Below are 24,458 nucleotides of genomic sequence, written 5' to 3' on the forward strand. Positions count from 1 at the left end.
CGAAGCCATTCTGGAGAAAGTCCTTCACGTCAGTTCAGAGGAGATGGGATAAGGAAGGAGGATCTGAAAGGAGGGACGGCCTGGCAGGCTAGTGAGGACAGGATGAAATGCTGGAGGTGGGGAGCTCTCCCCCCAAATCTGATCAAGACTCCAGCCCTGCCAGACACCAGAACACTGCCCAGCATTTTGTGGAGGAAAGCACCGGAAGGAAGAGAGGTCTTCACAAAGGCCATCAGTTGCCAATATTATCAGCTCCAGGCAAGGGAAGGTCCACGTGGGGTAGCAGACAAGGAGATCCCCAGGCTTTGCCACTGGAGTCAAGATGCAGAAAAGACACCCTTCCCCCTCCCCCCAGAGAGCAGGCATGTCCTGGGGGAGGGAGGGTAGGGGCTGCTTCCCTGGTGATCACCCCTCGCACTGCAGTTGCCTGGGAGCAGTAAGAAGTTGTAAGGAAAGTTCCACCAGGAGAGAAGGAGGGACAGGTTGCCCTTGTTCTCTGTTGATGAGGGGAAGAAGGGAAAGGACCTTGCTTCCATGTGACAACAGAGATTTGTTTCCTTGGGAACTCATTTTCCACAGCCCCAGGTAGAAAAATTAACCCATCCATTTGCTACAAATGAGCCAAAATCTCCTCCCTGAGGCTTTCGCGAAATTCTTGCTATTTCTGCTCTTTAGGACAAACCAGTAAGGTGGTGTTTGTTTTTCTGGGCTGTGAGATTTGGAGGCAAATTGGGGTGAAAGCTGAGAAGACGTCTCTCAACGAACCTTCCAGACGTCCAGAACGGTGGTGGGGGCTAAGGGGCAGGAGGCAGAGCTGGTCTGGGGGTCAGTTCCCTGGGGCGCTGAGCACGGTTCAGAGCTCCAAGTGGGTTTATTTCTGGCCAGAGAGGATGGCAGCGGTCGCTGTTCCAGACTGCACTCTTCTTTTTCTGGTCACGCTTAGAGCACATCTTCCTCAGAAATCCTTCAGCGAGGCTGCTCTCTCCCCTCTGCTTGACCGCCCTCTGCCGTGATGACCCCTTGAGCCTCAGGAGAAGAGAATGCCAGGGTGTCGCCTTCTTGGGGCCGATTGTTCCGCTGGGGCACCAGGCGACCACAGCCAAAATAAAGGAAAATATCGAGGTCCCACCATTTATGAACATCTGCAAGGGACTCAAGGAGGAGGGGAGCCTCACGGAAGCTCCAGGGTGTGGAGGAAAGAGAGAATGAGGAAGCTTGCTTGTCAGGAGGAGCAGGCCTCCCTCTTTAGCTGAGGCAGCGACACAGGAAGGATTCAGAAAGGGCCAAAAAAAAAAAAAAAAAAAATCAAAACCATGAAGACGCCAGCTGAGTGCTTCCATATGCAGCTCTGATTGAATTATGAGCAAAGAGGAGGTTGAGGGAAGCTGTTGGTGGATCCCAACCACGTTGTGGCAAATGAGGCCCTTTGGCCCTTTGGAAAACCCATGCTTTATTAAAATAAATTAAAAGGGATTGAGTCCTTCTGTTCTCCTCTCTCCCCTCCATCCTTTGAGGCAGACGCATGCTGCTCACCATTGTTTTACCTTCAGATAGCTTGCACTGTGCAAGGGCAAACCTGTAATTACCCTGCCTGCCGAAAATGATGGCTGTCGCTTAAGAGAAAACCTGACTGCTTTCCTTCCACAGGGTCTCTGATTTGTGCCAGAGCATCTGTCTGTAATCTCTTCAACTAGAGCTTTGTCTGAGCCAGCCCAGTGGCAGGGAAATGACAGGGTTGCTGGTGGCCAGATGAGACAGTGGGAGGGGCGCAAGGTTGGTCCCTGGGATGCTGCATCCTATCTAGGCCCCCTCCCACCCAAAGGAGGAATCTCTCGGTGAGGAGCGTGGTCCCTGCCACCGCCAGGGAGAGCTCACACCCCAGGTCTGTCTGCTCGTGTGCCTTGAGGAAGCTCCTGGTCGCACCCTGGAATGAATATCCCGTAACCGTCTAATGACTTAGGAGCCATGACATCAGATAAATGCTCCTCAGTTAGAGCAAATGCAGTTGCAAGTGAGAGAAACCCAACTCAACCTGGCTTATATGAGGAAGGGAATTCACTAATTAATTTATGGGTTAACAAACGTCCAGAGGTTGGGCAGCCTCAACACAGATGTATCCGGAGGCTCAACCACATCGCTAGGGTTTTGCCCCTGCCTTCTATAGATTTGTCTTTGTTTCCTGATCACAAAATGACTTGACTGCCAACAGCTCCAAGGGCAGCTTTCTTCTTTCATCCCCTGCTTGGTCCAGGCAAGGTCACTTTTAGTCATTAAAACGATCACGCTGGTTAGGGCAATGGAGGATCCTAATGATCTCAGCCAGAGTCCTATGTTCTACCCCCGCAGCTTCATCAGAATCATAAGGAGAATTATGGGATAGTTTGAGGAAAATAATGGAGATTGTCGGCTATTGAGAAAGGACACGAGGAAATGAATGGTAAGGAGGGCAACAGGTGGACGGCCACAGCATACTCTAGAAGATTCCATGGGGGGGAGGGGGTACCTGGATGGCTCAGTCGGTTGAGCGTCCGACTTTGGCTCAGGTCATGATCTCACAGTTCATGGGTTCGAGCCCCACATCAGGCTCTGTGCTGAAAGCTCAGAGCCTGGAGCCTGCTTTGGATTCTGTGTCTCCCTCTTTCTCTGCCCCTCCCCTGCTCATGCTCTGTCTCTGTCTCTCTCTCAAAAAAAAATAAACACTAAAAAAAATTTAAAAAAAGATACCATTGGAAGTCTCTGTTTTGGTGAGGTATAGAGAAATGGATGCTTTCTTACCCTGTAGTCTGGACCACCTTGGATGCAGTCATTCTACATTGATTAGGTCAGAAGGAACCTCAGAGAGCCTGTTCTTTTTTGAACCTCAGAGAGGCTGCTCTTTTTTGAAGCCAATGTGAGGTTCTCCAGGACAGAGCCATGACTAGGCACAGGCCTCCGGGAACTGGGAAGGCATCATCTTATGAAATGTCTTAATACACAGATGGACAGCTGTCCCAACTATAGGGTTTTGGCCTGACAGGTAACACATTCTTCCTTGCTTTCTGACTGATCTGAGGCCTGGTCTCAATTTTGGTCATTTTCTTATCCTGAGGGTGCCCCCGTGTTCTATCAGGAAACTGATTTCCTTATGCTTCATGATGACATACATCTCACCCAGGAAGACATTCTATCCTACATCAAAGTGGAGTATCCTGAGCTCCAGATTACTTCTGTTGCCTCTTCTCCTTCAAAACTTACCCATCCCAAGTGTCATACACTCAGAACTTTGCTAACCCAAGCTCAGATATTAGGAACTAACCACAGCCCACCGTGTCATGACAGTTATCACGGGCATGATATGACAGAAGTCTTCAGAGCTGTAAATCAGTGCCTTGGATAAAATGGTGAGGCTTGAATTTGACCTGTGGAGGAAAGAGAATTGGAGGTAAGAAACTCTGTCAGAAATTCTTCCTGCCGTGTAGGCAATTGTCTACTTGGCCTTTGCAAGTTTCGGGGGAAAGATGATGTGGCTTTAAGAGACAATTTTTGGATGCAGTTTCTGTCTTTGATCCCTTGGCCTTTGCAAAGAATTCTCTTTGCTGGACCTGCCTCTAACCTTCCAAGGGAAAAGAGGGATTTCCTTGAGTTTAAAGGTGGGCATACTGTCTGTCTTTCTATCTGTCTCCCTGTCAGACAGACAAAACGTTGGCCGGCAAGTAATTACAGCAGGAATAGCTACAAATACCCAGGGAGAAAACAAAAACCAAAATCCTGACATTGCGACAAGCGGGAATACACTTTGATATAAGGAAGAACTTTTTTTTAGAGAGAGGTATTTGTGACAAGAAGAACTCAAGGAAATAAGGGAAATTAATTTTTTTGGAATTATGTTTTAAAACATTCTCATACGTGCCTAAATTATCATCAACATGTTACTATCAGAGGCTGAGGTCAAATAACCTTTAGGGGTTATTTCCTGCTGTTGAGTTGTAGATTCTAGAGAAGGCAAGAATCAAAACGCAGTTTCTAGACCCCTGGAACAGACTGGAGTCACAGGAAAATGGAAAACTAATCAATTCAATGTACTTTTCTGAAATGTGGGGTTTATGGGGTATCTGATCTGCATCCAGAACTGCATGGAGGGAAATGACACACGAGACGGCAAGATCCCTGTCTTCCAGAAATCAGACAATTAATACTTACTGAGAGTCCAGGAAGAAGCATATGTCAGGTAATACCTTGGAGATGTGGTGTCTCACAAGGCATATGGAGTACTAGATCGTATGTATGTGTGTGTGTGTATGTGTGTATGTGTGTGTGTGTATGTATGTATGTATGTACATACCTTATACTCTAGAGGGGAAAATGATTATTTTAAGAGATAAAATGATAAAATTATTATTTTAAGGATACAAGGGGAGGATATTGGGAGAAACTGAGACTCACAGGGAATAATAATGGAAAAGGTCTCCCCAAGAAATGAGGATTGGTTTGGGAACTGAGAATGAGCAGTTTAGTCGGGGTGTCAGATCAACACTGGGCACAGTTCAAAGTCACCTCCAAGGAGGAGTCTTGGAAACCATGGTAATTTGCGTATTGGCTACAGATCCTCTCTTCTGGTAGTAAATAAAAAGGTCAGAGGACTATCAGAGTTTAAAGATGCATGTCACAGATTTTGAGGAATTCTGCTATAAATTGTCTGATGGTAGACACCTCTTGCTATAAAAAAAAGGCACTAATGTAAACATTAAATAGTGTCTATTCTAGCAAAATGTCATCTATACCTTCTAATTTGGAGGAGAAGGAGCTGATTCCAAAAGATCCAGTAGTCTGTAATTACTGAAAATTTAGAAAATAAAAGACAATGAGATCACTACAAATGCAAACTCTTGAGATGAAACAAAAGCAAGACTTAGAAAGAATTCATAGCTCTAAATACAGCCGCTGTTAGAAAATAAATAAATGAAGGATAAACACAAAAACTCGGGCAAGAGTTTTCTCTAAATTTCTTCAAGTTTCAAATGTGGGTGGGTTATTTCAAAGCTTTAACACACATAATAGTTCTATGTTAAGTGCTTTATAATTTATTCAAGAAAACTAGCAAATTAGTGATGTTAAAACCGGACTATATGCCACAAAAGTGAAAACAACAGACTATCTAACTTAAGGATGTAGTCTTAAATTATTAAATGTTAAAATACTCGAATCAAATCCAGCATTGTAATTAAAATCCTTGCTGGCCAAAGAAACATTTTTACAGAAGACAAGTGATTCAATATTAGAAAATCTATTAATATGTTTAGTCTACTAATATAATTAATGAGTAGTAAAAAACAAAATGAAAAAAATTCTTCAACTTCTGAAAAGACATTTGATAAAATTTAAAAATCATCTCTCTTATAAGAACTAAATTAGGATGATACTTTTGAAACCTGTAAAAATATATCTTGACTCGTGAATCACTCTCTTATAAAATTATATAATATCCAAAGTTTCCTGTTAAGGCTGAGTAATAAAGAATCACAGTAATCAACATTAGTTGAAATTACCTGGGAGATACGGCCAATGCAATTAGGAAAGAAAAATAAATAAAAGGCGTAAACATTGGGAGAGGGAGAAGCATCATTATTAAAAGGCAGGAATCAGAATGGTCACATGTGGAGAATCCTGTGTTTGCATCAATGCAGGTGCAACCTGAGAACTGGTCAGACATAGTCATCATCTAAGAATTGGTAATAAGAATGCAGTTAGGATCTTATTAGGGATCTTTGTGACTCCAGAGAGGTGTTACCATATATATTATCTTGGATTTTAGTTACATAGGCTTCCCATCTATGTGTTTAGGAGAGTCTGGAACCTTGTACAGAGAGCTGGGGTAGTCACTGAAGAGTTACTGGGGATGGAGACATCCAGTGTAGCAAGTGTATTTCCCAACACTGCTGGAGAGGCATGGTGTGCGTAAAATCCACCTTGGGGTCAGAATTCTTTACTTTGAAGGGGGGCAAAGTGTGTAATTTTGGTTGTATGGGCTCTTGAGTCAGACTGCCTTTACGTCCTGGCATAAATCCCCGGTTTTTTAATTCATAAAAGATGATCATAGTTGATTGCAGCCTAGAATGAATGCAAAGAAAACCCCTGCAAAATATGTCATTGTGTCAGGAATACAGGAATTGACCCCCAAATAGTTGTAGTCATTTTGCAATCCCCATTTGATAAGAATCAGCAGTTGATATAATACAGGTCAACTTTGCAATGCTAAATACAATGCAAAAAGGAAATACAACATGCAAGAGAGATGGTAGGATCCCAGGAAATGGAGAAAGGTTCCTGTGTTCTGGAGTTTTCCATGGAGAAAAGTTTTCCTCCACCGCCTGGAAATGAACCTGTTTGGTGGTGCAGCCAGCTGTGGGTCTTGTTGAACAGTTTTAGTTATCTTTCAAGGTATCTCAAACACAATTATTAAATAGAACTATTGAATAGGAGTCATTTTTATTTTTTTTTTTTAATTTTTTTTAACGTTTTTATTTATTTTTGAGACAGAGAGAGACAGAGCATGAACGGGGGAGGGGCAGAGAGAGAGGGAGACACAGAATCGGAAGCAGGCTCCAGGCTCTGAGCCATCAGCCCAGAGCCCGACGGGGGGCTCGAACTCACGGACCGGGAGATCGTGACCTGAGCTGAAGTCGGATGCTTAACCGACTGAGCCACCCAGGCGCCCCTAGGAGTCATTTTTAAAATATGGAGTATCTAAAAGGAAATAAAGCAAAACACAGCATTTTTAAGAAAAATGAAGGAAGACTTTAATAAATGGGACATGGGGTTGGAGGACTCTATTCCTTTCCTAAGTCAAGCTATCAATGTAATGCAATCCCAGTGAGTCTTCAAAGTGAACTTTTGGCATATTGAAAAACTTTGTTTACATATTTCATCTAGAAGAATAAATGTGAATTGAGCAAAAAAAGAGGCTGCAAAGGAAAAATATTTAGAGAAATCTTGAACCAGATATTAGAGCATATTCATGGTGTCACATTGTTTAAAAATGGATGATACAAAAATAGGTCAATGGAAGAGAATCATAAAATCACAAATAGATCTATAATCTATAAAATTGCTTATTATGTGAAACAGGTATTATAATTTATGAAATCATTAAATGGTTTTGGGGAAGTTGCTTAGATACTAGGAAAAACAAATTAGATCTTTATCCTTTGAGGGTTAGAGAGTCCTTTCCAAACATAGTACCGAAGTCAAAAAATAACTTATAAATTTACTGAAGACTTCTAGATATTAATAGTACTATGTACCGAATATGATTGCTGAGTATCTCTGGCTGATCCGTTTACTTTGTGCTATTTAATTTTCCAAATTTTCTGAGTTTCATGCATTGAGCTTATGTTCATTGCAACATTATTCACGATAGCCAAGGCGTGGAAACAACCTAAGTATGTGTCCATAGATAAGTGTATCAAGGAGCTGTGGCACATACATACGTTGGAATATTATTCAGCCTTAAAAGGAAGGAAATCCTGGCATTTGTGACAAAGTAGATGAAACTGGAGGGCATTATGCTAAGTGAAATAAGTTAGAGAAAGACAAATACTGTATAGTATCATTTACATGTGGAATCTTAAATTTAAAAAAAATGAAACACATAAAAATAGAGAAGAGAATGATGGTTGCCAGGGATCGGTGGGTAGAGGAAATAGGGAGAGGTTGGTAAAAGGTACAAACTTGAAGTTGCAGAATGAACAAGGTCTGAGAATCTAAGGTATAACATGGAGGCTACACATACTTATACTTATGGCGACTAGAAGTAACACTATCTTGTATAATTGAAATTTGCCAAGAGTATAGAATGTAAATGAGGTGTTAAGGAACTCCGTGGAGGGATGCATACTTATATCAAACCATCATGTTTTATACTTTAAATATTTTACAATTTTACTTACCAATCGTACTTCCATTAAGCTGATGAAAAGGGGGAATGGGATAAGGTGTGTTGGTGCAGGACAGGGAATGGCAACACCTGGCTTAAAGGCATCACAGAACATAAGCTGTGGCTTTTTGAACAAGGTTGTTCCTGATCCTTTAAGGACTATTTACCCACAGATTAGAAGATATTGATCAAACTTTACTGATGTATAAAAGACAGAGTGAAAGTTCAGTTGTTAGGATTCGGGTATGATCCAGATGGGGCTGAGCAATAGTGGGTCCCAGTCAATGGGCAGGCAGAAGAGCAGCCTGGTCAGGGCAGGTGTGGAGTCCAGAGATAAGGGATATTGTTCAGGACAACAGCCACCGTGGGGAGAGTAGGGCCTCTCTGCAAATTCTCCTTTCAGGAGGACAAACCCCAATTGATTATAGTTTTATTACAATCTTAACATATTACTGAATTCAATTTGCTAACATTTTTTTTAATTTTTTTTTAACGTTTTATTTATTTTTGAGACAGAGAGAGACATAGCATGAACAGGGGAGGGGCAGAGAGAGAGGGAGACACAGAATCGGAAGCAGGCTCCAGACTCTGAGCCGTCGGCCCAGAGCCCGACGCGGGGCTCGAACTCACGGACCGCGAGATCGTGACCTGAGCCGAAGTCGGACGCCCAACCGACTGAGCCACCCAGGAGCCCCTCAATTTGCTCAATTTGCTAACATTTTTTTTTAAAGAGGTATGGGAGAGGGAGAGGGAGAGGGAAAAGGAGAGGGAGAGGGAGAGAGAATCTTAAGCAGGCTCCATGACCAGGGTGGAGCCTGATGCAGGGCTCAGTCTTATGACCATGAGTTCATGACCTGAGCTGAAATCAAGAGTCGGATGCTTAACCAACTGAGCCACCCAGGCATCTTGATAATATTTTGTTGAGGGTTTTAAACCTTCACAAGAGATGTTGGTGTCTAGTGTTTTTTTTCTTTTACTTTTTCTTTTTCTTTCCTTTTTTTTCTTTTGGTTTTGGTATATGGGTAATGCTGGCCTCATAAAATGAATTGGTTAGTGTTTCCCCCTCTTCAAAGTTGTATATAAGTTTGTGTAGGATCAGTGTTATTCCTTCTTAAATGTTTCATAGAAGTTAATAGAAAACCCCTCTGGGCCTGGAGTTTCCTTAGTGGGAAGCTTTTTAGTTGACGAATTCAGTATCTTCAGTAGATACATAGAGCTATTCATATTCTCCATTTCTACCTTAGTCAGTTTTAGTAATTTATGTTTTATAAAGTTGTTGGTAGTATTCCCTAAAGCCTGTAGGATATGAGATGGTCTCCTTTTTTTCATATTATTGTTAATCTCTGATTTCTTTGTGTTTTTTTTTTTTTTGATTAGTAAACATTTAAATTTATCAAATTTACTATTTTTAAAGCTCTAGTTTTACTATTTTTTTATTGTTTGGCTAATGAGTTCTGACTGCACTTATCTTTTTAACGTCCCATTCTCTATTCACTTTGATTTTAATTTGTTTTTGTTTTTTGCAAATTTTTAAGCTGAGAGCTTAGATCATTGATTTTGGAACATTCTTCTTTTATAATACAAGTGTTTAAAGCTACTAATTTCCTCCCAAGTACTGTTTTAGCTGTATCCCACACATTTTGATATAGTGTAATTTTATTTTCATTCATATTAAAAATATTTTCTAATTTTTCATGTGATTTCTGCTATGATCTCTAAGTTATTTAGGAATATTATTCAATTTTCCAAATATTTTATAATTTTTTTCAAATACTTTTTTTAAAAATCTCTAATTTTGTTGAAGTCACAGAAACTACTGATTTCAATCTTTTTTTAAAAATATTTTTTAATGTTCATTTATTTTGGAGAGAGAGACAGACCGAGTGTGAGTGGGGGAGGGGCAGAGAGAGCTGGAGACACAGAATCTGAAGCAGGCTCCAGGCTCCAAGCTGTCAGCACAGAGCCTGATGCAGGGCTCAAACTCACAAACTGCAAGATCATGATCTGAGCCAAAGTCGGATGCTCAACTGACTGAGCCACTCAGGAGCCCTGATTTCAATCTTTTTAAATTTATTGGCAACTCTTTCACGGCCCAAGATATAGTCTATCTTGGTGATTATTCTCTGAGTATTTGGAAAGTATGTGCATTCTACTATTTTGGATGGAGTGTCTATAAATGTCAAGTTGGTTGATAATGTTGTTCATGTCTTCTATGTCCTGATTTTCTACTTGTTCTATTGGGTACTGAGTAGGAGGGTTAAATTTCCAACTATAATTTTGGATTTGTCTGTTTCTCTTTTCAATTCTGTCAGTGCTTCTTTGTGTATTTTGAAAGTCTGTTATTGTATACATACATATTGGGGCTCATGGGGCACCTGGGTTGTTCAGTTGGTTAAGCGACCGACTTCCACCCAGGTCATGATCTCACGGTTCGTGAGTTCGAGCCCTGCGTCAGGGTCTGTGCTGACAGCTCAGAGCCTGAATCCTGCTTCCGATTCCGTGTCTCCCTCTCTCTGCACCTCCCCTGCTGGTGCTCTGTCTCTCAAAAAATAAATAAATCCTAAAAAAATTTTTTTTTAAATTGTATACATACATATTTGGAATTTCTCTGTCTTATCCTTTATCTCTGGTAAATGTGTTCTATGCTCTCGAAGTTTATTTTGTCTAATAATAATAATATACCTATTCATCTCTATTTTCAGGTTTCTAGTGATGTTCTATCATTTACTCCCAATGTTGGTCATATATATCTCATATATATCTTCCCTCTTTTTTCTTGGTCAGTCTAACTAGAGATTCATTAATTTCTTTTTCTTTCTTTTCTTTTCTTTTTTTTTTTTTAAGAAACAGCTTTTGGTTTTGTTGATTTTTTCTGTTTTTTTTTTTCTTTCTTTTTTTGCTGTACATGTGTGTGCATATGTTTCATGATTTGTCACTCATTGCTGTCACTCATTGTTTTTTTTTTTTTTTTAATGTTTTCTTATTTTGAGGGAGAGAGAGACAGAGTGTGTGCAGGGGAGGGGCAGAGAGAGAGGGAGACACAGAATCCCAGGCAGGCTCCAGGCTTTGAGCTCTGAGCTCCAAGATGTCAGCACAGAGCCCAATGCAGGGCTCGAACTCATGAAGCGTGAGATCATGACCTGAACTGAAGTTGGAAGCTTAACCGACTGAGCCATCTGGCGTCCCAGTCACTCACTGTTTTTTTGTTTTTAGATGAAAGCTCATAATAATCTATTGACTTTGAGACCTTTAGTTTTTTTTTTTTCTAGTATCAGCATTTAATGCAGTGATTCTTAAATGGGGGTGTTTTCCCTCTCTCTAGGGGACATGAGGCAGGGTCTGGATACATTTTAATTGTTCTAGTCAGCAGGAATAGAGAAATGAGTAAAGCAGACAGAAAATCCCCTTAGGAATTGGTGTTTTAATGGGAGACACAGCAGGGGACAAGATTAGAATATACAATACGATGTCAGGCAATGATGAAAATCAAAGCAGGATAAAGAAATAGCAAACGATGAATACGGGCCAGTTGAGACCGAACGGTCAAGGAAGGTTGCTCTCAGTGATATTTCAGGAGACCCTTGAATGAAGTAAGGAAGAAGCCACACGAATCGCTGTAGAGTTTTCCACATAGAGGAATGGCAACTGTGAAAGCCCCGAGTTAGGTGTGTGCTTGGTACACAGGGGAACAGCAATGTGACTAATGTTGTTGAAACCCAGAGGTGGAAGAAGATGCTGGGAGAGCTGTGGGCCAGACTGTGTTGTGTTTTATAGGCTATGGGAATAACTTTGGATTTTATTGTAAGTATGAAGGTAGGGAGCGAACGTTGGGACTAGAAGATATCACGAGGAGCACTGCGATTTGGGAATAGAATGAAGGGAGTAAACATGAAAGCATGGAGACCAACTGGAAGTTATTGAAACCACCCAGGTGAGAAGTGTGGTGGTTTGACCTAGAGAGTTTAAGTGGAGATGGTTGCAATTCCAGACAAATCGAAAGTGGAGTCCTTGAGATTTACGAATGGATTATATATGATATTTTAGACAAGGTAAGGGGCCCAAAATGACTCCAGTGTTTTCCCCGGAGCAACACCCTGGTTGGATGGTGTTACCATTTACTTATTTTTTTTTAATGTTTATTTATTTTTGTGAGAGAGAGAGAGAGAGAGAGAGACAGAGCGCAAGCAGGGGAGGGGCAGAGAGAGAGGGAGACACAGAATCCGAAGCAGGCTCCAGGCTCTGAGCTGTCAGCACAGAGCCCCACGCGGGGCTCGAACTCACGAGCTGTGAGATCATGACCCGAGCCGAAGTCGGACGCTCAGCTGAGCCACCCAGGCACCCCAATGTTACCATTTACTTAAGTGAAAAGTTTGGTTTTGGCTACATTAAGTTTGGGAAGTCAATTGTTCATCCGAGTGGAGTTGTCAAGAAGCAGTTGGTTATAACAAGTTTAGAGGCGGAGGGAAAATTCATGGTTGGAAATGTAAATTTGGAAGTTTTTGCCTAATAAGGTCTATTATTGTAATTTACTACATTAACAGTGTAAAGTAACAAAACCATTTATTTATCTTAATAGCTGTCCAAAAACATTAAAAAGATCTGCCATCACATTATGAGGAAAATAATAAGTTAGGGATAAAAGGAAATATGAGAAAAGTACATAAAATATACAAAGTATAGGTTAAACATACACATTTCCATTAAAATTAGGAAACATAAAAATACCATCATTCAACATCTAACTAGATGCTGTAGCAAGGGAGAAAAGCAGGGAAATAAAGTTGGAACGGAAAAAAAAAAACCCTGTCTTTCCTCGAATATGACATAATTAACTACTTTAAATAAACCAGTAGATTTGATCAACAATTAAGATAACCCATTAACAATCCACTGATATTGATATAAGATTTCAGCAAAGTGGCCGGATATAAGATTAATATGCAAAAGTCAAAAGTTTTCCTATACATCAGTGCTAACCAAGTGCGATGCACCTTGTTCAAAACAGGAACAACGCAAATCTATAGAATATTGCACCTGAGAGTAAATAAATCTAATTATAATTATGATAGGACTTTATGGAAAAACCTAAACAATTAATAAATAGAAGTTTGAATATAAATGGATGACTGGGAAGATCCATTTTAAAGATGTTGTTTCTCCCCAAATTATGCAAAAATACAATGTAACACCAGTCAAGATTGCAGTGAGATCATTATGGAAATCGACAGGCAGATTCTAAAATTCAAATAGAAGATAAATACTCATGGACAGCTCTGCGGTTTGAAAGAGATGATCAAAAGAATGGACTTTCACCACCTGACATCAAATTTATGAAGCTCTAATCATTAAAGAAGTGAGGTGTTGCTTAAGAATATAAAACAGTTGGAAGAGACAAAATTCCAGAAATAGACCCTTGCATGTATTGTAGCTATGTGAAGCACTAATGTTTGAAACCAGGGGAGAGAGAAAGGGACATTCAAGAAATTGGGAGAACTAGTCCTACATGTTAAATATCTAACTCACAAAAGTCACAAAATGAACTTAAGACATATTAAAGACCTAAATGCACATACATGCGTGCACGCGTGCGCGCGCGCACACACACACACACACACACACACACGCCGAAAAAGAAGGAGCGAGAGAGTGATAACATTTAAGAGTATCAAAAATAATTACAGAATTTATTTTAATAACCATAAAAAACACAGAAAAGATGGGTAATTTTGACATTGCCAACATTTTCAAAATGGATATAATCAAGAAACATTTCAAATGATGCTGGAAGAAAGTATTTGCATCGAATGTGGTGAGGATTACTCTAAAAATACATGAGAATGTTTATAATCATAAGAAAATTCAAGCAGTCTAATGGAAATAGTTAATAAAGAATATTTAAATAGTTTAAAGAAAGGCAACCAATTTGAAAGGCAGAGAACTGTGCCCTTATGATTGCATTTGCAGGATTTATCATAGAGAAGCATTAGAAATCAGCTCAAGATACAGCCAACCATATTCATCGAAACATTGTAAATAGGAAAGAAAAAGCCTAAATGGATGAATAATGAACACTGGAGGAAAATTGTTAAATAAGCAATAGCACAGAATGTTGTGCCACATTTTTAAATGTCAGTAAAAGTTTTGCGTTGTTTCATATAACTGGTATCTTCTTTTTTTAAAGTTTACTTATTTATTTTGAAAGCAAGCAAGCATGAGTGGGGTTGGTGTGGGGGGAAGAGAGAGAGAGAGAGAGCGAGAGAGAGAGAATCTCAGACAGGTCCCGCACTGTCAGTGAGGAATCTGATGCGGGGCTCGAATCCAGGAACCATGAGATCATGACCTGAGCTGAAGTCAGACGCTGAACCGACTGAGCCACCCAGGCGCCCCAACTGGGTATCTTAAACAAGCATGACTTTAACTACCTTCCCTTTAAGCTTTATTCACCGGGGGCATTTTTTTCCTACGCCTGGTTCAAAGTGACAACAGGCCCCAGACTAGTGTGTGACTCTCAGGTGAAGGGAGGTCAGGGACACGGTACGATGGGCCTCACACTGGGATAGAGACTCTTGGAGAAGAAAATCTCTTTATGGGTCCTTTCACCGTCTTCTCTCTAGACTCTTTAATATTAATCTCCAAATGACAATATCGGGAGTTGAAGAACACATTTTCCTTTATGCCCATTGCATATTTTTCATACATCAAATCTATAAGAAACTCACTCTGACAATCTGTTGCTTTTAAAAAATGTTGAGAATTGTTCCTCAATTTTTTCTTCTTCTATTTAAACCAGAATCACTACTCCATATGCCCAGCTTAGATGCTGCCTACCCTATACGAGTCTTTTCCAAACCCCCATCTGGATGAATCTCTCTTTTTTTTTTTCTTTCTCTCTTTCTTGATGCATTTGATATGGACATATTATTGCATTTGGCATATTATATTTAATTAGTTTTCCACGTCTCTTTCTCCCCACTGAACTATAAGCCTCTGGAGGGCAGAGGCGGTATCTGGTTCAGTTACGATCTCCCACACATATTTCACAGCCATGGACACTTAATAAATATAATTTTAAGAAATGCTCCTTTGACCTTCAGCCTTGGCTCAGGGAAGGGCTCAGGAAATCATAATTCTTAGGCTCGAGTGTGAAGTGAGAGTGAACTTTTTTTAACACCCCATAGTCAGGAAATGGAACACTTCATATTAGCATATACATTTAATAAATGACAAATAACATCAAACACAACATATTACATGTGCAATGTAGCATGTGCGAAGCTGAAAATGACTTTCCTGAGTGCTGGGCTCTAATCAAGTCCTCTAATGTTGCATTAACATGGGTCCTTTAGCTTAATAGGTCCTCTTGATATTTCTTAGACATTTAAGAAATGGAATAGACTCAGTCATATCCTAGCTTTGAATGCATGGAACTAATTTCTCCCTGAAACTCAAGGACGTCTTCCAAAGCACGATATGGATTCCTGGATTCACACTGATAAAAAAAGAACTCTTTTGAAGGCAAACGAGACTTGCTTTCACCATCCAGTATCAGTCCCAATTTCTAAGTGGAGACCTTCTTCCTGATTCCTCTCTGAAAAATAGACCTGTCAAGTCCTTGGCATTTTGTTCTGGGTTGTCCAATGGTGGTTTTACTATTTTTTCCCTTTGGAACTTCCAGAGACCCTTTTCTGTCTTGAAAGTTATTTGGATATTTCTTTCCTTGCTAATGTTGGCAAAGCATTAATGCACATGGGAGGTGCACGTCTTGTGTGGACAATGTGTTTAGTTCAAAGCTCATTGAAAAATGATGCCTTTACTGGGTTCCTCTGACCAGCCTCAGGCTCTCTGAGATTAGTTTTAGATTCATAGACTGTGGCCAGGCATTGACCATGTGGTTCTGGCCTCTACACATGCAGGAAATTGTCCTTTCCCCCAGGAAGGCCTTTTCCTTCATCAGGTTTATCCCAAAAGTGTTAAGAGGACAATTTTAGACAAATACAATCCACAGCTGTTTTTCTCCTTGCAGGAGGAAGGGAAGCTGTGGAAGGTGGTTCTCTATCGTCTGTGGCTATCCCTTTGCACCTCTCAGTCTTGGCCGAGTGTGTGTCTGGATATTTGAAAACTAAGTTCTGCATCAAAAAAGAATAAAAACAAATCAAAAACAAAACAACACAACCCCCCCCCCCAAAAAAAAAAAAACCCAAACCCAACCGACCGACCAAACAAACAAAAAACCAGAGTCTGAAGATTCATCCCCCCGTCTCTATTTTGACGTTGGTTAATCCACATTGGAAGTTCTCAAGTTTTGGTGTCTTTGGGCACTAATGGAAAACAAGTTCCTCCCTGGCGTCCCAAGACCTGAACCCACTTTCAGTTCTGATATATCCTTATTCTTTGATCTTCAACTAGCCCCTCACCCTGATTTCCTGGACTGAATATGAGGATAATTCCCACCTCATTAGTGATTTTATGAGTAAGTAAGATGCTACGTATATGAGTGCACTTTGAAAAACAAATCAAGACACTCAAAAAGCACATTGTTACCATCATCCACATTAGACCTCCTTATCGACATAGTAATAATGTAAATATTCAGTTCTTTCTTGCACGCTGCCAAGTTTTCAAAATGCTTCCATGAGTCTTACCTTGTTTTTTGTTTGAATGCCATTGATGTGCTCTCTGCCTAGAGCCATAGGAAGATAGTAGAAAAGGGACCAGACGAAGTACAGAGGAATTATGTTCTCAGAATGTGTATGTTAGCCGGGGAGCTAGAACTAGTTATGTGTAACCACTTACAAAATTGTCATCTTATTTAGACTGATAAGGTTTACGTGATTCAGGAATAGATACATGCCTCCATGCTTTGGGCGAACAGATGGAGGCCAAGTCAACCATCCCACTTTTGGCTCACGAGCTTCTCTATTTCCACCATGATCACCAACCCTCGATCTTTCAAATATGAAAGGCTCTTTTGCTCGGCTTCTCAGATTAATTTGCGTTCTTATTCTTACAGACTTATTTCAAAACATGCCTACTCCACTCACATGTTTGACTTATCCCCCTTAGCAGATGGCGCCTCCTCCTGCTTTATTAAAAAATGTAGAAGACATCATACAGGGGCTAAGCATCCCAGTAACAAGCCCTAAGCCACCTACACCTGTGCAGATCCTTTCGCTCCTCCCTCCTTTACTGTTGGGTCCAGGGTGGATTCTCTTCCCCATCAACCGCCTAAGCTTTGGGTCCCCCTGCTCCTACCTTTACAGGAACCCAATACTGTTTATATAATATCCCTTCTCTTTCTTATCTTTACAACTACTCTTTCTACCACAGACGCCTTCCTACTGGCTGTGAACACACTCAAATTTCCTATCTTAAAATAAGCAAGCAAGCAAATAAACACACCTTCCTGTATTCCACATTTTCCTCTGGCCACTACCTTATTCCACACCTTCCTGTATTCCACACCTTCCTTCCTTCCGGCCACAGCCAAACTGGCGGAAAGAGTGGCCTCTACTTTTGTGAAGAATGGTCTGTGCCATTTGCACTCTTCATTCTCATTTCCACACCCCCAATTCACAATGAAGTTCACGTCATGGCTTCTGCCCTCATCGCTCTGCCAACAATGTCATTAGTTCATCAATGACCTCCATGTTCCTAAGTCCAATGGCTGTTTTAAATGATTTATTCCCTTGGCTCTTAGCAGGGTCACTGGTAACCAAGGTCTCATCATTGAAATCATCTCTTCCCTTGGATTTTGTGATAGCACATCCTCTTGGTTTTTTTTTTTCTCTCACTCTACAATCTCCTTTTCAATCTATTCTATTTAATAGAAAAGAAATACTAGGAGAGAAATACAATACTAGAGTTGTCCAAGATATTTCCTACCCTTTCTCATTTTTGTTTGGGCAAATCTTTATTGTTTCTCTTACTAGTTATATATACACCTATAGCCTCCACATTGTTATCTGCAGTGAATACCTCTCTGCTGAGCCCTGGGATCATATCTCTGGCCAGTTTCCATCTTTACTTAAATGCTTCTAATGCACCTCAAACTCAGTGTGTTCAAAAGAAAACCTTATGACTTTTCTTCCTCTCTAGTTTCTCCTTTCCAGTGAAGGACCCCCAAGCTGTCCAGCTCTGAAGGAGAGTTAGGTCCTCCTTGCACATTTCTTCCCCTGCTCTCCATATCCAAAATATTGCCAAATCTCAATGTCTTATCTCGTAATCCATATGGAATCTGGAGTGTCCATGTTCAGTGCCATCACACCAGTCTAAGTCATCATCTCCTTCTTTCAGAACCATGCAGTGACTACAAACCAATCCACTCTTATGCCACCATTTTCCATGATGTGTCCAGCACGGTCTTTGCAAATGGAAGGTCTGATCGTGATAGACTAACATTTCTTTCTACCCCCTAAGTTTAACTCATTCGTCCAGGCATTTCACTCAGAGCCTCAGAAAAAGAATGATACACATCACAGAGTGCAGAGAAAAAGAAATCTAGTTGCTGAGAACCCAAAATCTAGTTGTTGAGAACCCAAAATGGGAAGGAGTTATATGCATGGACAATAGATTTGGAAGAATGCCTATAAATAAAAGTTTCCCATATTCCAAACTGAAAAGAGTTCTCATGATGGCAGGGATGGGGGAAGATAAAGGGGCTATAACAAGAGAAAGAGAGAGGTTGGGGCTTGGGACAAAGGCACAAAATTTTCAGGGCCCAGGAGTAGGGAGCAGAGAGAGTGCAGCCTCCTCACCATGATCTGAATTCCTGGCTGATGACCCAGAGGCCTCTAGTCTCGACTTGAGCAACGACCAAACCGTGTCACCCTGAGGATGAACATCTTTCCAGTAGATTGGCATCCACCAAGGACTTCTCTTCCACGTAAGCTGTTGACCACCAACAGGAGGGACAAACTTCCAACAGAGGTTTTGCAAAGTCACGTCTGGCTCACTCCTTGATCGCAAACCTACTTTTGATGACCCAGGAAACTCCTCTACACCTGGAAGGAAGGCGGGGCTCTGAAGCCTAGATCCTGGTAGCGAGGTAGGGAAGGCAGCATTGTAAAGAACTCCGGAAAAAAAAACCAAAACCAAAACCAAAACCAAAACCAAAACCAAAACCAAAACCAAAACCAAACAAACAAAAGCAACTGCCACTCCCCTGCCTAACATCAGTCCCTGGCTTCTCAAACCTTAGCATGGCCTTGGGGACCCTGAAATATCCGGCACCTGCTGACTCTGTCTTGCCCCAATCTTTCCCCCTCTCTTTCAGCTTCCTTGTTTCACTCTGTATGTGAGCCACCAGACTGTGTCTGCCCAGGACTCTGCTCTCAACTGGAAGGCGTTTAGCTCTAAGCTCTGCATCAGCCCCAAAGGGGAGCCTCTCCTGACTCCACGCAGCTAGGGTCGGAGACTTCTCCCACACGCTTACGCAGAGCCCGGTGCTTTTCTTGAGCTCCGATTGTAATTAGACCTTCATTAGTCTGGCGTCCCTCTGGTTAGACTGGTACTCTAGGAGCTATTTAAAAATTTGGGGGTCGTTGTTTGGTACCTATTCTCCCACTGCGCCCTAAGTCTCGGTACCCTTGGTCAAGTCACAAATCACAGACCTCTCCAAGAGTTCGTTCCTGGAGAGCTGCAGGTTTTGTCCTATCGTATGGAGCTGGGGGAAGATCCGAAGGCCAGTCTGTAAGCTGAAAAGGGCTGACCAGATGTGCAGGACCGCGTCTCCCGTTCTATGAGCAGAGGCGTTGAGGGGCTCTTTCTGGTCAGGTCTTGACAACGCATTGTCAGCCCCCTCTCCAGGACCTTCCCCTCCCACTCCGCCTCATCTGTGAAGTCTGTTGTCCAAGGATATTAGTAATTCAGTCTTCAAACTCACTTGCCACGCTTCGCCTTACAGGCTACCTTGGGTCAACGTTTTTTGCTTTGGTGTTTTGTTTTACCGGTGAGCCCGGCAAACCGCGATTGAGTGCTCCGTGCTATATAAGGCTTTATTGCATCGCATTGTTTACGCCTTGCCTGTGACAGGTACCGGTGGCAGTTACCACCCTGTGATTTTCCAGCAGTGAAAATAATAGAGGGATTTCATACAGGTAAAATAATTAGTGGTTTAGACAAAAATATGAATACACTTTGTCACACAGAGTATTAGCCTTTTTTTTTTTTCCTTTTGGTGTAAGTGTCAGTTTCTGGGGTTACCAAGACAGATTAAACAGAATTTTATCCTTTTTTAACCATGAATTAGGGTTTCCCAGTTGTTCCCTGGCATTGGATGGTCCGGACTACAAGTAGTGATGCAGGCTTAATGCATCAGCCTTAACTGCTGAAGAACTGGGTGTTTGTTTTGTTTTGTTTTTAACAAATCTTGGATCACTTGGTTTTGTCCCTATATCTGCCTTCCCCACAGTGGGCAATACTTCTCATCGTGTGTGCGTGTCCCTGTATCCACGGCCGTGTGGGTGTGTGGGTGTGTTTCCCTTCGGGGCGGAGACAGGAAATAGAGGATGGCAGGTTGCAAAGAAGTCTCGGACGTTTTTTCTGACTGAAATCTGGCAAGATTTAAGAAAAGGGAAACCAACAGAATGCCCAATTAAAATTGAATTTCAAGTAAACAATAAACCAAACCGGGGTGCCTGGGTGGCTCAGCCCGTAAAGCCTCCGAGTCTTGATTTTGGCTCAGGTCATGATCTGAAGGGTCACGAGATCAAGACTCACACTGGGCTCTGCGCTGACAATGTGGAGCTTTCTTGGGATTCTCTCTCTCCCTCTCTCCCCTTCCCGTGCTCTCTCCCTCTCTCAAAAATAATAAAAATAAAATAAAATAAAATAAAATAAAATAAAATATAAAATCTTTAGTATTTGCATTTCCCATGAAATATTCTACAAAAGAATTAGTCATTGCTTACCTGGAATTCAAGTTTACCTGCATGTCCTATATTTTAGGCAGCGACTGTTGTCCAACTCTCTCAGTTTTAAAATTGGAAACACGGATACTCTGGTTGGGGGATGTGTCCAAGAGTCCACGAATTCGCCTTGGGACTGATTTTGTGCGTTTCAGCTTTGCTTTCTCCCTCTGTGCACGGGCGGCACGTTTTCGCCACTCCTGGGGCATCTCGGCTGGAGCAGGTGGAAGAGGTGAAGCCCTGGAAAGTGGGGGCCCTGTACCTGTGTTTCAAAATCTCTGAGCTGGGGACTGAGACTGCCCTGCAGTCTGAACTCTGGCTAAGATCCTAACCGCTCTGCCCGCCCTCCCTCTCCGCCAGGGAGACCCTCCTTAAAAGCGCTTCTGTCCCCAAGGCTGCACCATTTCCCCACAGAGCCTCATCTGTCCTCTCCGCTTCGGGGTTAATGCTTCTCGACTTCTTTCTTTTCTCCGTCCTTGTGAACTTGACAACTCCGTCCTCAACACTTTTGGAATGGGAAATGGTGAAGGTTTGCACTCCCTTTGCCCTTGACGGGACTAGAACATGCATGCTAGGGGGTGGAGGACAGGAGGGGTGTGCCTTCCTCTGGGGACCCTTCTAGCGACAGGAAGTACTAGTGGGGATGCACCTTTCATGTCCAGTCCTCTGTGGTCCCCCTGTGGCACATGTGGTCAGACACCGACCCAAGAAGCCCTGGGGTTGAGAGAAATCTTAGTTGAGGAGTATTTCAGTACTTATATATAAATATAATATAAATATTATTATTTTTAATAATTTTAAATTAAATTAATTTTAAATTAATTAATAAAAAATTAAATTAAATATAAATATAATATAAATATATATAATATATAATATATGTATATATATGTTATATGCATATGTTATATGTTATATATATTATATATATTTATATTTATTTATATAACTATATATTATATATTATATATGTTATATATGTTATTATATATTATATCTATTATATGTTATATATATGTTATGTATTATATATGTCATTATATATTATATATATTATATGTTATATATATTATATGTCATTATATATTATATGTTATATATGTTATATATATTATATATTATATATATTTATATATATATGAAATATATAGTATATATATACTTGCATATAGGCAAAAAAACCTCAGCTTTGATTGTCAACACCCTATATCTCCCTGGTAAACAATTCAAGTCTTTAAAGACCCTTCTCTCATGGTGGAGCAAACCAGGCAGAAAGCAGCCCAGGTGACAAACCCAACCATGGAAGGCCAGGTAACATTTCCCTTGAAAGGCTGGCCAAGAGTGAACCAGAGGCATAAATAGGGACAGAAGATCTATGAAGTAATAAGGTGTAAGGATTTAGGGCTCTCTTGCCTGTGGGTCAAAAGGAGGAAGAAAAGGAAAAAATAAGTATAAATGTAATGATATATATAAAGATATATATGTATATAGATATATATGGAAGAATGAAAAACAAATGTTCTCACACCACGGCAACGATGTTCTTGCATTCTTGCCACAGAGCACGGGGGCTGCCTGACAATAGGTGGTGAGGAATTATAATGGCGAAAAGATGGTCAGAAAGGCAGGACTCGATCCCTGACTCCCAGCCCACTTCTATGTAACATTGCATCGGCGTTGCTGACCGCGGTTATGGGAAAATAAAAACAGATTAGAGGCATAAGGATCGGAAAGGAGGAAATAAAGCGATTTCTTGGGGAATGTCCCCGAGGCGGGGTTGGGGTGGGCAGTCAGGTGGGGCAGGACACAAGAGAGGTTCAACCGTGACAGGAGGGGGATCCTTGGGGTTTGAGAGATGGCGAGGGTCCTCTCTTCTCTTGCTACCTGTGGGAGCCAGGGGCAAGGATCTCTGTCATAACTTGTGAAGAGTCTTTTTTTTTATTTCAACAAATGCTCTTGACTTAAAGATCCTGGGAGGGTTCTGTGGGGCTCACTGCTCTCCCTCGCGTGGGTCCAGGCCCTCGGCTCTGGCTGACACATCCCTGGTGCTGAGGCCCAGCCCAACCTTCCATCCTCCCTGCTTCCCTCCACGGGACAGAGCAGGCGTTCCCAGGATATGTTTGCTCCCCACCGTGGAATTGATGAATTAACTCCCGGCTGGTGGTAGGGAAACCGACCTCCCTGCTCCCTGGCTCCTCCCTTCTTCTAAGTTCACAGCCGCCAGCCTCTTGGGTCAGAAACCCTGTCACCCGGGCCTGTTCCTGGAATGGTTGGTTCCCGCGATGCCACCGGACCGAGTCTGAGGGAGAGGGCGTGACACGGGCTGCCTGTGCATGCATGCACACACATATGCGGGGGGGGGGGGGGCGCGTACATACATATACATGGAGTCATATATTTGCTCTGCACGCATCCAGGGAGGAGAATGTTGCAGAGCGTGTTTGCCATGAATTTTTGATCTGGTGCTCTGTGCCATTACCACGTAATGAATATTGGTGAATATCACTTTAACTTAGGGATCATCCCCGGGTAAAAATGCCGTCCATCAGAATTTTGGAGAGGAAAGTCCCGTGGCAATCCATTCGCAGGGATGGAGATGTATGTGCATAAGCAGTGGAAATTGAAAACCCGTGTTAAGTGGTTGAAAAGCCTCCAGCAGGAGGTGGGGACCAGCCGCCCAGGCGGGGCTGACAGCGGATGTTGCCTGGAGGATAAAAGCCTTGTTTGTTTCACTGCCTTGGGGAGGGGGCTCTGGCAACACGGAGATAAGTGTCTGTGTCCTCCTGTGACCTCTCAAGGGCGGCGGAAGCGAGACCTCGGGAAGCAGTGATGGGATGGGTGAGCCTGGGCCACCAGTGCCCCTTCCCCACCATGAATGACGGCAGGACTAGAGGCGAGGGACGGAGGGAGGGAGGGAGAAGGCAGGCCCTGCTTCCAGTGCTCCCAGCAAGTGTGCAGGGTTGGGGGGGGGAGGGGTTGACCGTTGTTGCTGTGATGAGGCGGGGGAGGCCGACTGCTCACCTCACTGTAGCGCTTGGGACCTCCCGCGGAAGAATCAGTCCCCCCCGAAATGCAAGAACACTCCAGTTAGAGAGGGGTGGTGAGGGCTCTGACGGTCGTCATGGCTAGGTGGGGAGGCGAGACCACAGCTGGCTGCAGGATGCTCACGCCTTTTCAGTGGAGCCCCCTTCGCCCGCGTGAGCTGCAGCCACATCCCAGACTCCCTTTCGCTCGCGGGCAGGTGTGGGTGTAGGGGACGGAAGCCCGTGAAGTTCACTCAGCAAGATGCTTTCTGCGCAGGCGGCACGAACCTGTGATGGAGGGAATTCACCAACGTGCATCACTAAAAGGATGGCAGCGCAGCGGTTTTGCCCGTAGGCCCAGCTGCCTGGGGGCTGGGACAAGGCTCAGACCAAGGAGGACAGGGGCCTGTCCCTCTCACCTCTGTTCACAGAGCGGCTGCAACAGCTCCAGCATTTGCACCCACCCTCAAGCACAGCCTGGGGTAGAACGTGAGCCTCGGACCGGCCGTCCCACAGTCTGTCTGCATCTCATTGGCTCTAGTTGGGTCACATGTCCAATTGTAAACCAATCACACTGGACAGATGAATAGGAAGTGTTGCCGGCTTGAAACGGGGCTC

At 42.4% G+C, this 24,458-nt stretch overlaps 1 long non-coding RNA gene across 1 annotated transcript; it reads right to left on the minus strand.

The window, feature by feature from the left end:
- Positions 1-383: 383 nt before the first annotated feature.
- On the minus strand, positions 384-24,030 carry LOC122234136. Its single transcript, XR_006211890.1, has 4 exons — positions 23,839-24,030; positions 4,761-4,815; positions 3,296-3,398; positions 384-1,249 (listed from the first exon to the last, which is right to left on the minus strand). It is a non-coding gene; the product is annotated as an uncharacterized LOC122234136 (long non-coding RNA).
- Positions 24,031-24,458: the final 428 nt, after the last annotated feature.

The sequence above is a fragment of the Panthera tigris genome, chromosome E2 (assembly GCF_018350195.1).
Source record: "Panthera tigris isolate Pti1 chromosome E2, P.tigris_Pti1_mat1.1, whole genome shotgun sequence".
Classification (NCBI taxonomy): domain Eukaryota; kingdom Metazoa; phylum Chordata; class Mammalia; order Carnivora; family Felidae; genus Panthera; species Panthera tigris.